We start from the raw sequence: 6,266 nt of genomic DNA, 5'->3' as shown, positions 1-6,266 counted from the left end.
GTGTGTGTGTGTGTGTGTGTGTGTGTGTGTGTGTGTGTGTGTGTGTGCGCGTGCGTGCGTGCGTGCGTGCGTGTGTGTGTGTGTGGGTGTGCATGAGTATGTGTGCATATTTGAAATAAAAGAAGTTATAAATAATAAACAGCAGCAAGAAATGTTATTTGAACACTCTCAACATCTCAACAAATAGATTTTTCATCGATTTTCCATTTAATTCAAGCCACGGTCGGGCCGCAAGATGATTTTTAAGTGGACTTTTCACGCCCTCTATGACAGGATAGAGAATATGTGACAGAAAAGTAGTGTGAATAGAGAGAGCTGGTATTGCAGGGAAATGACCCAGGCCAGACTCAAGTAGATGTCCCCGTCTTTTTAAAGCCCTGATGAAGGCCAATGTTTGGCCTAAACATGTTGGCAAATTTTAATGTTCAAATATGAACTAGCTACATTTAATTACAAGCTTTTTAATGAAGAGGAAGAGTGCCTTGGATTTCATCGTACATCTCGATGTCCCCGTGTGTATGGTACGCGTGCTTTGCTCATATTCAGGTGCTGTTTTCAGGCCGACCAGAAGGGTGCTGGTATCCAGGGCCGGATTAATGCACAGGCTAGATATAGCCACCTTCCAGGAGGCCCCCTGATTGGTCAAAAGTGGAAAATTGCAGATTTGTGACTATATGCAATATAAAAAATATATAGTTTTATTCAATACAGTTGGTAGACATGCAATCCTCAATATCTAGCTCGTAATTATGACACTATCTATGTAAATTCGAGGCGAAATTTGCCTTCTGGGGGGCCCCACAGCAACCTGTAGCCTAGGGGCCCCAGGCCATCTTAATCCGACCCTGCCGGTATCCGTGCCCACACCAGTTGCGTTGGGAACTAAAGTGATTACCTGGGAACCACCCGTGTTCTACTGGGATCAGCACTTGTCCATTTGTGACCATTTGTTACCCGGATGAACCTGCTGACGTCCACGTTGTCGTCACAGTTCACAGAGAAAAACTGTATTTTTTTGGTTCGCATAGTGAACCAACTTTCCGGTTCCCATATGTTCAGACTTGCGGCATGAACACACCAGACGGTGCGAGGTAACGTTAGGTGCAGTAACGGCATCTGTGCGGTTCTTAGTCGGCCTGAACGTCCCTAAAGTGCTCTACAGCACCCCTGCAAGATGAAAATATGCTACATAAGCATGCAGCAAGGACTGTTTTCAGCCAGGCAACTAATCTATTGCTGGCCCTCCCGCAGCTCTGACGGTAGGGCACTGTGCTGCTACGCCGGCGACCTGGATTCGATTCTGACCCGGGTTCTTTGCAGACCCCCCTCCCTATAGAGCTCGAAAGTGACGTCACTTCCCCCGATTTCATGGGACCTCAACGGCGTTTTTAGCCGAAAATCGTAGCATGTAATCCAATGGCGGTATTAAAATGGCATTTCGATCCCCTTCGAGTTGTGCCACGAGCTCCATATATGTTGTTTCTGATATTTTTGCTTAATTTTTTGTACGAACCCCCACATTTTTTAGAAAGCTGTGTTTCTTCACATTTTTCATGCCGACGGCCTCGGAACAAAACATTGATACTTCTGCATGAATAATCTTTATCTATCATCTTAAACAGCATATTTGTAGCCCAGTGCATATCATGACTGAGATCAGAAGATATTTACTCGCTACCACGTTGTTAGATGGTCAGCTTAGGTCCCGTGAAACGCGGAACTAAGGGGCAGGACTTTCGAGCTCTATCTCTCTCCCCATTCACTTCCTGTCAAACTCTCCTACTGTCCTATCACCAATTATGTAAAAAAATAAAAAAAATCTAATCTAATCGAATCTATTGCTCAGATAATGAGTGGCTATGAGCCTGAAAATAGCTCTAGTCCATGTGGCCTACAAATCTACCTCAGATGGGATGGCTACTAGCCAACCTAATCTAGCTGGTCTTTTCAGTTCAATGGGCAGTCGGGTTATAAGTGGGTGCACAGTGCACACACAGCTAAAACATGAACAGCATGACAACATGGCAGATCACACCACATCGCATTGCATTAGACTCCCAGAGGTATTGTATTGGCAGCCAGGGAAGACAACAGGGGTGGGGACAAAGGGGTCACTTGTCCCGGGCCTAGGGAGAGAGGGAGCCCAGAATTGGATCCTCATTACGTTGTATTGATTGGGTTTGGGGCCCTTCCAGATGTTTTTGTCCCGGGCCCAGCCCTGATGGCAGCACCGCTACCGGCTGAGCCTTTGGGGTACTGAGTGGCCCTAGTGTGCTGTGGGGCCGGGCCACACGGGACGCTCCATATGGACCACAACAGGTCCTCCTGCCAAAGGGCATGAAGGGCTGTGCAGGCCCAGTCTGGTACTGTAGCAAGGGCCGGATTAAGATGGCTGCAGGTTGCTGTGGGCCCCCCGGAAGGAATACTTCGCAAAATTTACATAGACAGTGTCATAATTATGAGCAAGGAACAACTGCACTCAACACGACAGATGAGTTTTTCAATATTGTATCTTATCATAATTCTGCAATTTTTCACTTTTGGTCAATCAGGGGCCACCTGGCAGGTGGGGGCCCCTAGGCTGCAGCCATATCTAGCCTGTACTTTAACCCAGCCCTGACTCTAGCCACAGGCATGTCTGCTTGCTGACAGCCTTGGCCAGGCCGAGGATGAGATAATCTGAAATGTCAACAATCACATTTGGATGTTTACGTAATGTTTCATGTTATGCACACAAAATACAACCCAACGCATGTGCGCACGCGCACACACACACACACACACACACACACACACACACACACACACACACACACACACGTGCGCGCGCACACGCCCACACACACACACACACATACGTGCCCGCGCACATGCCCACACACACACATAAATGCACGCACATGCACGCGCACACTAGAGAGGGAGAGAGAGAGACAGAGATGGGGGGAGGGGGACAGTTATGTTATTAAAAAAATATTATGTTAAAATATGCGATATCAAAAATCATAGAAAATGAAAAGAGAAAGCTGAGCAGAGGAGAAAAAAACAGGGAGAGGGGTGAATGATATGGCTTCAAAAAGAAAGAAGGAGAGATACAGAGAGAGTAATAGAGAGAAGTAGAATGGTGAGGCGGAATGCGCAGTCATGTAGCGTCACCGTCAGACATGAGAGAGGGGGATAGAGGAAAAGTAGACAGAAGAAAGAAAGTGAAACAGACAGACAAAAATAGAGGAGGGGAGAGGCATAGAAAGAAAGACAGACAAAAAAGACAGGAGGGAGGCAGACAGAAGAGAGAAGAGGAGAGGTATGTTTGATGTGGAGCCCTTCTGCCTGCCTGGGTGCTGTGTACAGGCCTGTCACAACCAGCCAAGCAAACCAGGCAATTGCGTAGGGCCCCAAGCTGAATGGGGCCCCCAAAATAGTGGCTCAGGTTATTTACTTGTATTCAAATGACAGCAATGACGACTTTGTGAATGAGGCAAAACCTCTCTAAAATTTAATTTCCAAATGTCCAATGACACTGCTATCACAATCTCTGTTGGGAGGGGGGGCCCAAGTCCCTCTTTGCCAAGGGTCCCCAAAAATACCTTGAAACGGCCCTGGTCGTGTGGTCTTCCCTTTGGCTGAAAGCACTCGCGTCATTGTCACTGTCCCCCTCTGCCCCTGTCCCTATCTCCATTCCTCACTCCCTTTCTCTCTCTGTCCCTCTCTCTCTCTCTCTCTCTCTCTCTCTACCCCCCCCCTCCCCCCCCCACCCCCTCTCTCATTAGCTTCAGCCTCCCAGCACTGGGTCACCTTGTACTGCACACACATACACACACACACACACACACACACACACACACACACACACACACACACACACACACACACACACACACACACACACACACACACACACACACACACACACACACACACCCAGGCATCAGCAACAGCAGACAGGCAGAGAGACACCCAAACATGTGCGAACACACTCTCACACATCCTGGCCCTCCCTCAGCCAAATTTCACAGTTTCAGTTTTTGTTTGCCACCACAAACTTCCCACTCCAGAGCTCAGTTCCAGTGTGCCACAGCATTTAATCCCCTGGGCAACTCTAGACTCACACACTCACTATTTCCCAATGTCAAGTGTATGAGCCTTGGAAGTGTGTCAGCCTAATTACGTAGTCACGGCCAGTGATTGGAGAGTATCAAAAGAGTATCCAATCACTGGGCGTGATTACGAAGGCTGATACACTTCGAAGGACACACACTAGACATTGGGAAATGCCCACTATCTCTTTTTTTATTTCTATTTTATACCTATTTATTTTTTGGGTCTTGTTTGACTTTATTTGATAGGACAGTGTGAGAGGTGGACAGGAAGCGAATGGGGAGAGAGACAGGGAGGTGTTCGCAAAGGACCCGGGCCGGTAATCGAACCTGGGTCAGCCGTATGGCAGGCAAGTGCCCTACCGGTTGGCCACGGCAGGGCCAGGGAAATTCCCACTATCTATCTGGCTATCCTCAGTTCAACTTTTTTCAAGAGTTGGTCTCGTAAAAGTGCCTTGAACACATTTTTTTTACAGAAGTGATCCACCAGAAAAGGGATGTGAACCCCGGATTGCAGAATCAAATGCTATATAACCTCCTCGAATATGCTTTGATAACTGTCAACTTCACATAATAATGATATGTGACAATGGTCGATTGATCTGATATCACCAAGTATTTACTGATCCAGGATCAAAGTCAAAGTTGTTGGTCCAGGGTCATTGTTACAATTGTTACATTGTTACAAGAGACCATGATTTTTCATGTGGATGCCCAAACCAAAACCATTCCTAACCCTAACCATCAGTAAAGCCATGTTTTTTTATTATTATTATTATTACACTATACTTAGATAATGCCTTTTTACAAAAGCTTTTTTATCCAAAGTTATTGGCAAGGGTGGGAATTGAACCAGCAACCCTGTACTCTGCAGCTTAAGTAAATTTACCTGTAGATGTCCGATAGATGTCACATATCAATGGCGTCATCAGTCACAAATGATCCCTGATTGGTTACTTGGAACAATGATCCTGGATGATCAACTTTGATGTTGATCCTGGATCATTAATTACTTGGTGATATCAGATCAACCGACAAGACAAAGCTCTGTGTCGTGAATGGACCACTGCATACCCACTTCTTAGAGCTCGACAGGCTGGGAAGATCGCCCCTCATAGTTTTTGTCAATATTGCACCGTACGCAAGCGTCTGTGTACATTGTGACTGGTGCTCTACCATGTGCAAAATTGACATAGAATTCGCATGGCAATGCATTCATGGCCCGAAAAGTACGCACACACACGTATCTTGCAGCAGCAAGCATATCCCTGGCGTAAGTGTCAACGAAAAGAACACATGCACGCACACGTATCCTGCTGCACGTATCCTGTCAATAAAAGTCCCGTGCCAAATGCTAATGCCTTTGGGAATGGAGTGTGCAGAACAGCAGGGCACATTTTGCACATTTTGGGCAGTGGTGTAGTCTACTTTTTTGTGGTGGGTATACAGTATATGTGAGCATTTAGCTATTGTCAGGGTTACAGTTTTTTTTCTTATCGCTAAAGCTCATTTTTTTCTAACTAGCTGTTTTTGCAGAACTCTTCACACGAACACAGCAACCTCACACCAAATCCCATCACATTAAGTGCAGCAACTAGACACAGACAGTGAAAATTAAAACCACATTTCACTTCTTGGTTTCTCTTTTCAAAATGTAGGCTATGTAATTTTTTCTAGGAGGTTAGGGATCTAGGAGTGTGTTCATCCTTTGGAAATTGTGTATAAAGCAGTGAGTTGTGTTCACAGATATGCAAAATGAGTGTTGGCGCAATGGATTGTTTTTGTCACATTTTGTGAAGTGTGTGTCATAAACTGCAAACTGAGTGCAAAGCAGTTTTACGCTATTACTTTGGCTAAGATTTCCTCCAAAGCAGCTTAAGTTACAAAAAATGTGCTTAGTGAAAAGAACAAACTGTAGGCTAATATGAATGGAATTCAATGGCAGGGCCCCACAAAGATATTGGTTGAGGGAGTGTGTGTGTGATTGAATGTGTGTGCACTGGAATGCATGTGTGAAGTGTGTGCATGTGTGAGAATGTGTACCTGTGCATACGTGCGTGCGTACGTGTGTGCGTGCGTGCATGCGCATGTGTGCGTGTGTGTTGTTTTGGTGTGATGGGTGGGTGAGGGAAAGAGTGTGAAAAGGAGAAGAGAGGAGTGAAAGAGAAA

Source organism: Engraulis encrasicolus, chromosome 18, assembly GCF_034702125.1.
Source record: "Engraulis encrasicolus isolate BLACKSEA-1 chromosome 18, IST_EnEncr_1.0, whole genome shotgun sequence".
Lineage (NCBI taxonomy): Eukaryota > Metazoa > Chordata > Actinopteri > Clupeiformes > Engraulidae > Engraulis > Engraulis encrasicolus.
The sequence above is the reverse complement of the archived record's forward strand: the minus strand, read 5'-3'. Positions refer to the sequence as shown.